Genomic DNA, 12,298 nt, shown 5'->3' on the forward strand with positions numbered 1-12,298 from the left:
CATAGACTGGATCTATCAATTCACACAATGTCCTAAAATAAATCCACAATTTCAGTCATTGTGTTTGTGTATTAAATATTCACTCTTCTTCATTCTACATTTTTCAAATCTCATGTGCTTAGTTTTTGATGTATTTATTAGACCCCAGTTATTTAATTTGTGCTAATATGGCCTACATCTGTGTTTCTGTTTTACATGATTTCACTAAGTACCTTGTTACGAATAGACAATAAATAAAAATAAATCAGACTGACAGAGGTCATAGCATTGACAAAGTAATGGAAGAAAATATATGTAGTCTTGAGAAAGCAGGACTCTTTAAATGTCTGAGAGTTACTGTATAATAGGTGAAACTGTTTTGGTCCATTTATTAGATAATATTTAATACAGAGTTTTCATAGGCATGCTGTACTGTTCTTTCCTTGACATTGAAGTAGATTAGATATCCTTTCCTCATACCTCTCATCCTCTTATCACAAGACAGATTTTAAATATTGCTCTTATTAAAAAAATAAATTTGTAAGATGTACAGGTTTTGTGCTATCATGTTTTTTCTGAAGGATATGAAGTCTGAAATTCAAATGTCTGTTATTACTTGGTGACTTCAGTAATCCATAAGAACAGAAATTGTAAGATGAACAGACCAAAAATATAAAGCAAAAATGTGGACATTCTGTAAAAATCTGGGCAGTTGAGTGGTATAATCTCCTGTTTTGAGCATTTGCTGTCCACAGAGCTGTATGATGGTAGAAATAACAATGAAAGACAAGGACTGAATATCTGAGAAGAAGACAGCAGTTAAGTAGAAACAGATGTACATAAAGATTCAGTGAACTTTATAAACACCCCTGCTAAAAACATTTAGGTTATTTCATATCCTAAGATGATGTAGCTATGAAAAGAAAGTTCAAATATTTTATAATGGGACAGAGCTAAGCCTCTGTTATAGACATATCATAATGATTGTAATTATCTAACCAAAATGAAACAAAGACAGCTTTGTCATGGATATTGCTTTGTTTGACTGTGCTTTGGTTCAGAGGGTATCACGTTTTCAATAGGCAGACCCGGAATGGGCTGAACATACCCACTGAGGAATATTTCTAATAAGGGGGCTAAGGTGCTGCATGCGACAGCATTTATGTAAGCAGTACTTATGAGAATGTACATGGTTAAAATAATTAAAATGCAAAGACAGCAATCTATGTGACATTCTTGTGTATAAGTTATTTGAAAATGAACGTTTAGGACAGAACTTCTTCTGAAATGTCAGAATATTACTTTACTGTGCACTACTTAAAGCTGGGTAAATAAAACTCAGGTTATTTTCTGATGTTTACAAGTTTCATGACATGCTTTAGTCTTCAGATGGTAGTAATCAACCTCATTGGCAGTGAGAAGTGCTAGGAAAGTTCATTTGATAGGGACCATGGTGTATGCCCTTGGCATACTGCCGCTCTGTACCTGTCTGTCTATAATTAATCTACTGGACTTTCTTTTTAACCCTGTACTGGAAGGCTTTTACTGATTTTAACCATTTGAATGTAGTCTTTAACTTCCAATCAACATTATTAATTTGATTTGTGCTGATATGGCCTACTTTCGGGGTTTTATTTTATACAACATCACTAAGTAGTGGTGCTAATTTGTGTCTAAATGTTGCAGTGGGGAATTATTAAATCTCATTATATATATTTGTTTAGTTAGGTCTGCCTTTTTTCCAGTTTTTAATACATGACTTTTTAGCTTGGTTTATCTCCCCACCCACACAGTTATCCAAACCATTTGAAATAAGCCTCAGAAATATACATAAATACCACTGGCTGACTAGCAAACTAGAAAATAATTAAAGAAAGGACTCAAGAGGGCAAGCACAGGACTATTTGTACTTTGGCTGGCCTGATTGCTTATGATGCCAGTGGCCTCTGGAGATATTTATTGCTCAAAAACGGATTGGCTACTGACAAGTAATATCCTTCAAGAGCAAGCTTCCTATTGTATGTCTTCATATTTCCATTTTGCCTAGTACTATATTCACCTCTAGAGTTTCAGCTTATGGATATATTGTAGCAAAAAATCTCAGGCTAACCTTATCCCATTTCTAAGTAAGGAAGTATCCTGTAACCCACAGCATAAAGCAGTGGGACATGTAAAATCCAGATGTCATGGAATCACTGAAGATCATCATAAAAACTGTGCTTATTTTTGGCTTTTCCTCAATAATTCATTTACATCATCCACCTGAACCTGCAGAGAGAGTTGTTCATTGTTAGGTCCATCTGCTGAAAATTGTGGGGCAATTGTCTACAATTTGTAAAAAGAAAAGCCCTACAAAGATCCATGACTGTAAAAGCAAATATTTCTACAGCCGTGGGGAAAAGTTCTGAAAACTTTTTACCAGTGCAGATGAAACCAGCCAGCCAAGAAGCAAGCAAGCCAGCCATTCGGCCAACCTATCAGTCTAGAAGGCAGCCAGCCAGCCAACAAGTCAGCCCAGAAGGCATCATGCCATTCAGTCAGCCTGCAGCTTAGTAAACACTGTGGTGGCCCTGTTCAGCACTATAATGGTAAGTACAACAACCTTTCAGTCCCATAATTTTTACATATTTACTTTTTATGTTGTGTTCAGGTTCATAGGTTGGTACTACGCTATCAGCCCTAGGGCCTATACAAGCCTAGCCATAATAATTCCCTGCCTATTTCTTCCCACACTATTTACTTCCCTGGACCCCTGTCTAGCAGGGCGACTGACGTGATCCCCGGGGTGAATTTCCTTTCTCCCATCCAATCGTCAAGGTTCCTTTTGAAGAAGGCCAAAGAGGCACTCTGCTTGACATGTATGGCAGTCTATTCCAGAGTCTGGGGAGTCTCTGGGTCAGGAACCTATCCCTCCACCATGTTTTGTTTATTGTGATGACAAGGTTTAGATCCCTGGAGCGTGTGGCTCTGAGGGATTGGGATTTCTTTAAGTGTAGCATGTCCAACAGCTCTGGGTTTGACATGGCTATGAATGTTAAGCAGAGATCGCCTCTGAGTAGACGATATGCGACAGAGTATAGCTGGAGTTTTTAAGGCGGTCAGTGTAGGGCATCTGGTTTAGGCTTGTGATTCTTTTAGTGAGGTATTTCTGTGGCCATTCCAGTTGTTGCAGATGTCTTGAGAGGTACATACCAAATGGGGCATTGTATTCTATAATGGGTCTAATGAGGGATGAGTATAGTGGGACAATGACCTCCTTTTTTCTGGATGAAAAGCCCTTAGTGATGAGGTGTGCCACATAGAAGGATTTCCTGACTGTTGAGGCGATGTGGTTATCGAAGTTGAGACCACTGTCCACCTGTGTCCCTAAGTCTCTTATCACACTTTCAGTGTTTAGTGTACTGCCACCTATGTGGTAATTCATGGGTACATGTTTTTTCCCAAAGGGAATAACTATACATTTCTTGGCATTGAGCTTGAGCCCATGGCTCTGGCACCAAGCATCTGTTTCTGTAAGGCCCTTTTGTAGAGTATCCACATCATTTGGGTTTTCAATAATGGCTCCCAGTTTGCAGTCATCTGCAAACTTTGTTAGCCAGAGTCCCTTAGTGTTGGCCTGTACTTCAGAAAAGTAAATGCCAAACAAGAGCAGTCCCAGGACTGAACCCTGAGGTACACCACTTGTTACTTGTCTGGAGATGGATTTGGAGTCAGCTACTTTTACAGTGTGGGTGCTGTCAGTAAGCCAGTTGGCAACCCATTGGGTGACGTAGGGATTAATCCCAAGCTTGGTAAGTGTATCTATGATTCCAGAGTGGAGGATAGTGTCAAAGGCCTTGGCAAGGTCTAGATAGGCTGTGTGGACCACCTTACCCTTGTCCATGGCTCTGGAGACTGATTCTAAGAAGTCAATCAAGTTCAGAAACAAGATTGGCCCTTCATGAACCCACACTGGGTGGGGTCCAGTGTTTGAAGGTTGCCAATGTCTTTGTTTATAAGTTCCATGATAATACGCTCCATGGCCTTGCAGATAAGACTCGTCAGACTGATGGGACAGTAGTTTCTGGGATCCAAGGTGGATCCCCCCTTGTGGAGTGGGATAACTGTAGCTCTGCGCCACTCAGTGGGCGTGAAACCTGAGGTTAAGATATGATTAAACATGACACTTAGGTGAGGTGCCAGTTCATATTGTAGTTCATGTAGTACACAGCCCGGGATGTCATCTGGTCCCATGGATGCTGTATTCTTAGCATTGCAGAGTGCATTTTTTTACCTGTGTGGCCATTAGTACCCGAATTTGGCAATCTTCTGGTATTGAGATGGGCTGTTTAGGGGGAGAGAGTGGGGTGAAGTTGGCACTGAATCGATCTGCCAGGATATTGGCAATATCCTTGGAATCAGTATATTTAATGCCATTCTGTTTTAGCTCAGAGCAGATCTGAGCATTGCCATTTAGATTCTTGACATAGTTATTGAATGCCTTGTGGTTGTCTTTGGAATCTTTGGCAATTTTATTTTCGTAACTAGCTTTGGAGGATTTTATGAGGGATCTCAGTTTCTTACTGAGGCTGGTAAGGGAGTTTTTTGCATCCTGGGATTTTCCACTTTTCTGCAACAGTTTCTTCCTTTTGTTGTCAAGTTTGTTTATGGCAGGGGACCACCAGATTGGCTTTCTTTTTTTGGAGGAGAGCATTTTGGTTCTATTTGGGATGGCACGATTCATGTATGAGTGGATGTGCTCGTATAGTGCCTTAGTGTAGGGATTCAGCAGTCAAACTTTCAGTTCCCATCTGCATGGGTGTCATGAAGTTTGTCACTTCTGACTTGAGTAGCATGAAGTTGGCTTTGGAGAAGTTTTTTATGGAGGTTTCCCTACTGGGGTGTGGGGGTGGGATGTGGATGTTAAGGGTGATTCGCTTATGGCCAGACCTGACTAACGAGGGAGTGACCATAGGTGTGGAGCATCAATTTCCCATGTTGGTAATGACCAGGTCTAGGATATTGGAGCCCCTGGTGGGACTATGGATTAGTTGATTCAGGGCATTGGAATTTATGAATTCCAAGAACCGTTGGGCAAAGGTGTTGGTACACAAGTAGTTTTCCCAGTTAATGGCAGGGTAGTTAAAATCACCCAGTATTAGGGTGTTTGGTTCTATCTTAATATTTTCCAGTATGTTTAGAAAGGTGTAGTGAGAATCTTGGGACATGGTGAGGGATCTATAGAAAGCTACAATTTGGATTGCAGTCTTACCTAGTGTTAGCTGCACCTGGAGAATTTCAGATGCATTGTGTTGGGCAACTAGCCTGGTGGTGTGAATATCCTTAGTGAATATGGACACTCCTCCACCTTTAGTGTTTCAGTCCTGGTTTGGTGGCTGAAAAGTGTGGTAAGAGTTGTAGCCTGGTATTGCAGGGGTACTCTCTGGAGCTTTGAACCAGGTCTCAGTTACTGCACAGATATCGATGTTCTCCATTTTTAGGAGTGCCTTGAGAGAGTGCATTTTGAGGTTTAGACTTCTAGCATTGAGTAGCATTACCTTCAGATTTTGCATGCTTGTACCTGTTACAGTGGTGGTTTTGTCCTTTGAACTTTGCCTAAAAAAGGCACTATATAGGTGGCAATTGCCTTAGCTAGCAACCTGAATCCCAGGGGTGACAGGTACAGACCATCTCTGGCAAAGCATCATGGTCGGTCGATCATGTCATCCTAGGCAGACAGATACTGGATCCCCTTTGAATGACACCAGAAGCTTAGCCAATTGTTGAAGTCAATCATTTTGTCCTTATATTGTGGTATCATTCTGGGCAAAGGCAGGATGCTACTCAGGGCTAGGGTCATACCTGCCTGGGCCACATGATTCAAGAGCACTTCCATTTCTCTTTTCATGTAGTCCAGGGAGGTACGTCTCAAGTCATTCACTCCAACATGGACAATGACAGAGATATATTTGTACTTGTTATGGAGTGACTTGAGTGCATGCATTATGTGGTGGATCCTGGCACCTGACAGGCAGCTGACTGTAATTTTCTCCTTGTTCAACCTGGTGAGTGGGACATCAGTGTGCCGGACTATAGAGTCACCTATGACTAAAGTGTTAGGTACATTGACTTGCCTTAGGGGCTGTTGCTGGGTGGCACACAGGTGTTGTGAGCTATGTGACACTTTGGTTGTGATTCGTGTTTGTTTGTGTTTCAGCTTCAGAGGTCCTTGTTGCTTGGGCAGGTTACAGTTAAGGGCCTCCGCATACGTGGATTTAGTGTTGCTATATGTGGGTGTTGGTGGTGTGAGTTTAGAAGGGCTATGTGTTGCTTGAGGTGTAGTGTGAGTGTTAACATTCTCCTCTTGACTGTTTAGCACAATCTTGGGTGGAGAGAGCATTGCTTCCAGTTTGGCTATGTAAGTGCATCTCTCACAAGTTGTAGTGTTGGGTGGTAGGAGGAGACAGTTGTCTGTGTACATGAGGCAATTACTGCATTGCCCCAGTATGCCCAAATTCATCAGATGGACAGGAGAAATCACCAGAAGCTGACCCTTGGACATGCCTGGTTTGGTGCTTTTTTTTTTTTTTTTTTGTAAAGTACAGGAGCTGTTTTCCCTTACCTTAGCAAGGTACTTTGGAATTATAGGGTGTTTAGTGCCTATGATTAATTTCTCATTATTAACAAAGAAAACTGAGTGCTTGAAAAAGTACAAAGTACACATTTTTAAATGGATAGTACAGTACTTAAAGAGTTAGGCATAAGTAAATATCAGATTGTTCAACAACGTGCAATTCGATCTGTTAAACTTTTAGTAATTTGTGATTTTGGATTTTTGGTCATGATCATTTGCAATTCGATCATATGGTAATTCGAAATTTGAAAGTAGATCCATATACATATTCATACAGCATGTGTGTGTGTGTGTGTGTGTGTGTGTGTGTGTATATATATATATATATATATATATATATATATATATATATATATATATATATATATATATATATATATTGTAGTGTTGGGTGGTAGGAGGAGAGGATTGTCTGTGTACATGAGTAATTGCTGCATTGCCCCAGTATGCACAGATTCATCAGGTGGACAGGAGAAATCAACGGAAGCTGACCCTTGGACATGCCTGGTTTGGTGCTTTTTTTTTTTGTTTTGTAAAGTACAGGAGCTGTTTTCCCTTACCTTAGCAAGGTACTTTGCAATTATAGGTTGTTTAGTGCCTGCAATTAATTTTTCCTTATAGGTTCATAGGTTCATAGGTTGGTACTAGGCTATCAGCCCTAGGGCCTATACAAGCCTAGCCATAACAATTCCCTGGCTATTTCTTCCCACATTATTTACTTTCCTGGACCCCTGTCTAGCAGGGTGACTGACGTGATCCCTGGGGTGAATTTCCTTTCTCCCATCCAAACGTCAAGGTTCCTCTTGAAGAGGTCCAAAGAGGCACTCTGCTTGACATGTATGGGCAATCTATTCCAGAGTCTGGGAAGTCTCTGGGTCAGGAACCTATCCCTCCAGCATGTTTTGTTTATTGTGATGACAAGGTTTAGATCCCTGGAGCGTGTAGATCTGAAAGATTGTGATTTCTTTAAGTGTAGCATGTCCAACAGCTCTGGGTTTGACAAGGAAAGTTGAGTGCTTGTATAAGTTTAAGGCTTCCTAGTGCTTTCAGAAGGTATTAGAGCAAGTGCTAGTCACAGGGATGCTTAAAGATAAGATGAAAAAAATGCACACTGCAGTGTGCACTAGAGAAGATAGATGTGAAAGTAGGTAACTTAAGTTCTACCTGTTTAAAAAGTTAAGGTTTAGTGGAGAGTTACTATTTTTAAAACAGAAAGATGGACTGAAACAGGTGGTCACTTTTGTATTCTGGTACTATGGAATACAGTAGGACGGCCAATAAATTTAAATAGTTGAAGGGGAGTGATTTCAAAAATGATAATTTTGTGATTACTCACACAAGCCAGTAAAAGCAGAGAGGAAATGAGATATATGGTCAAATTAACATAAGAGGCAGGCAGCTAGAAAGACAGTGGTATTTAGCAAGACAACTGTAACTGGGTGGGACATTTCTGTCTGACTCAGAAGAGACAGAGCTGTGGTCTCTTTTGAAGTTTTAATATGCAGTTAAATCAGAATGCAAGTAAAACACAAGGTAAAGAAAACAAACCACAGTATTCAAAATATAAAAAGGCAATAAAGTAATACAAAATACAACTAATAAAAGCAAATTAACATTTCCTTCACAGCAAAGTGTAGCAGAGTCTGGCTGAGCCTTTCTGGTAAAGCTATGAAATCTTTTATTTTACCCCTTAAATAGAAGGTTTAGTTCCTAGCTCCACCCTCTCAGTTCACAAATGATAAACCTTAAGTGACCTCTTCTATCTTATGAATGAGTCCTTAATTGATCAGTTTGAATATCTGCCTGACTCAAAAGAGACAGAGCTGTGGTCTCTTTTGAAGTTTTAATATGCAGTTAAAGCAGAATGCAAGTAAAACACAAGGTAAAGAAAACATACCACAGTATTTAAAATATAAAAAGGCAATAAAGTAATACAAAATGCAACAAGTAAAAGCAAACTAACCTTTCTTTCACAGCAAAGTGTAACATAGTCTGGCTGAGCCTTTTTCAGAAGAAACTCAGTGCATTGGGCATTGCAAATAGATTTTATAGTGACTATTTTGGGTACAATATGCAAGCAGTAATTCTTAAAAGTGAAATTATGTGTGTGTGCACAAAACACTGAAACTGCTAAATACCGAATTTCAGATTGAAAATGAAATGGCAGAACCACCCCTACTCCCCACACACTCCCTGCAAATTAAATATACCAACTCCAAGATCACACTACATTGGGGAAACCAGCCACTGGGGTACATACAGTATCACCCATAAAGTATGCCCAATGAAGTGTAGATGTGACTCTTGCAAACTCAACAATGCAGTCTTCACATCTGTGCAAATTACAGATTCATAGTATACAATAAGCACTTTCTAAGCTCTAATAGACTGATTCCACAATTTTACATTTTTAAGACTCTAGCTACCACTTTCTGTAATGCAACTGCAGTACAGCTCCACATATTTTCCAACACTGTTTTAAATTGTAAATTGGAAAATAATACTTAAATAAATAGCGATAACATAATAGTAATGTAGCCTTTTATAGAAGCACTTCCTTACTTATTTTGTATAACGTTGTTGTGTTCATGTTTTAGGTAGTTCCACCACAGTTAAACATAGGGCAGGATTCACGAAGCCTCCGTGTAAGAGTTATAACTCATACACAGAGGCTGCAGTTAAACAGAGTGATGTCAGCATGCTCTGCATATTCATGAGAGCATGCTGAATCACACCTAAGGCTAACACGGTCCGTGTAAGACAGTAGGGGGCGTGTCCGTAGGCCGAGCCCTGTAAGCAGACACGCCCCCAGAAGAGTAAAAGTGCCCAAAGTAAACACCCACGACAGAGTCCATGGAAATGTGAATAAACACAACACATGCCCCCACAGACTACGAACATAAAATGTACAAGTGAACATCTCATAATTTTTTTTTAAATTGTAAAGATGTTTAACCGTGAGTGCGCTGCTTGTGGCGTGCCGTGAAGCGCAGCTACAGTTAGCAGTCAGTGGGAAAGCATATAAGAACTAAATATGCAAAGTAAGCCAAGAAGCAATAGCGTAGCGGTAGAGATGTTGGCTGAAGAGCAGGCATTCATGGTTCGAGCCCCCACAACACCAATTTTTATTTTTAGCAAAATAAGCACGAAACAAATCCCTGACAAATATGTACACATAAAATCAACTTTTATGTAAAATGTAATGAAATAGCCCATTTATATTGAAGAAATGTGAGGTAACAAAACAATAAAAAATGCCAGATGTGCCCATAGCTGAGCTACAGTTTAACAGGGTGAGTGCATCTGCCCGTAGGTGAGCAGTGGTTTAACTGGTGCAAAATGAGTGCCCGTAGCTGAGCAGGGGTTTAACACGCTAAATCTATGTGCCCCTAACTGAGCTGAGCGTAATATGCGTACTGATAGCCGAATGAGGCTTAAACCAGCATACCCCGTTTGCGCGGAGCTGCGCACCGCGCAAACAAGCTAACCGACGGACAACGTTGAGCAAGCAGTATCAAAACTGCCTTTACACAGACACACCTCTCAGCTTGTCTAGACAGTCATAAAAAATAAAAAGTAGTGGCCAGGTTCGAACCCAGGATACTATACACCATAGTCAAGGTACTGAACCACTAAGCCATGACAGCAGTACCTATAAATGCAATAATAGCTAATATATAGCAATGAATACAAACTGGGGCATGGCAATGCAGGTTTACTGAAGTTGATACAATTCCAAAATGGCCAATCCCAGATATGTGCGGGAAAAAGGGACTATATAAGCCCCATAGGCGGGAATACACAGCATAAACAATTGTAGAACTGACTTGCAGCCAGAATGACAGGAGTAGGAGAGGGTAGTTGCTTTCGAGCACAGAGGTGGGGTGTTGAGGAGTCCAGGTACATGGTCTGGCTCCTAGTCCACAATCATGAGGCCCAACTCATGCAGGGCCAGGTCCTGTGGGGAGCATATAGGGCTGAGGCATGGGACCGGTTGGCTCATGATCTCACCAGTGCCACAGGGATTCCAAGGACTGGTGAGCAGGTCTGTCACCACCATGCGGACACAATGTGACTTTAAGCTGTCAGCAGTGACAGTAGCAGCAGGAAGCAGAAGCAGTGGTAACACAACCAGCTGCGACAAACACATCATGATGGAGGCTGGATCCATTCAGCAGCACGACATGGAGCGTGCAAGTAATATGCCATATGTACACTTGACTGTTCTGTACACTGTTAGTTTATGCATGTGTAAGGTGTGTCCATGGTATGTATCTGTCATCATAGTATGTGATTGTGCATGTGTGATACTGGCAATATCAGCAGCTGACGTGTGAAAGGCAACTGGTGTACTACTGCACTGTATCATATGCAATATCAATGGCACAGTTGTGCCCACTGACATTAATCTCATCATTTCTGCAGGTCCCTCCGGGGTTACAGCAAGGCAGGCCATCCATGCTGGTGAGTGTGTTTAACAATACCTATAATAGTCCTGATAGTGCTAGTAACACTAGTGTAACTCAGTAGTGCTCTGTGTGTATACTGCAGGGTGTGCATGTGTGCATGTGTGCCTGTGCCCATGTGTGCATGTGTGCATGTGTGCATGTGTGCAGGTGTGCCTGTGTCCACATGTGCATGTGTGCATGTGTGCCTGTGTCCACGTGTGCATGTGTGCATGTGTGCCTGTGTCCATGTGTGCATGTGTGCATGTGTGCATGTGTGCATGTGTACACGTGACCACATGTGCATGTGTGCATGTGTGCATGTGTGCCTGTGTGCATGTGTGCATGTGTGCATGTGTGCCTGTGTGCATGTGTCCACGTGTGCATGTCTGCATGTGTGCCTGTGTCCATGTGTGCATGTGTGCCTGTGTCCATGTGTGCATGTGTGCATGTGTGCATGTGTCCATGTGTGCATGTGTGCATGTGTGCATAAATGCATCACTGGTAACAATGTGTGGAGACTGTAAACTGTGTTTCCTGTCTTCCTCCCACAGGTTCTGGTGCTGCTCTGGTGTCCTGCAGCAGGGAACCTGAATCTGGTGCCACAGGTACTGGTAATGATGATATTTGTGTAATGGTACAGGAAGGTGTGTCAGGGTCTGCCATTGGTCAGCCAATTGACAGTACACAGCTGTCAACCCCATACACACACATGTCAATTGGTGGTATCAGTGGCTGACTCAGGCATACCTAATTCACACCTTGTGCATATGATGACACTGTGCCACCTCCTGCAATCTCCAACATCATTGTGGGAACAGGTAAACACATTGCTGATGCACAGGGTGACTACATAGAAGTGTATTAGTAGTATCATGTTGGTAACAGTACAGTGTGCTGCTATGACTGTGTGTATATCCCAGCATGCCTGATGCAGTAACCGTATGAATGTCCTGAATTGTTATCTGCACCCATAGTACATACCAAAGTGTAACAGCTGCACATAATTGCATGCCGGTGGTAAGGATGTCAACAGATAGCCGCATACATGGGTAGCACAGGGGGGAAGCTAACGCAAGTAGTGATATGCAATGGTGGACATGTACAGTAATGGTGTCAAGTTGCCCACAACGACTATGCAATGTGGATATTTGCGCATGTTGATATGTGTGCAATACCAATGTAATCCAAATCACAATTAACTATGACATAATATCAGTTCTACCATGGGCATCTGTGCTGTGTATTCCTGGGAACATGT

Source organism: Protopterus annectens, chromosome 7.part0 (assembly GCF_019279795.1).
Source record: "Protopterus annectens isolate FY-2018-M chromosome 7.part0, PAN1.0, whole genome shotgun sequence".
Lineage (NCBI taxonomy): Eukaryota > Metazoa > Chordata > Ceratodontiformes > Protopteridae > Protopterus > Protopterus annectens.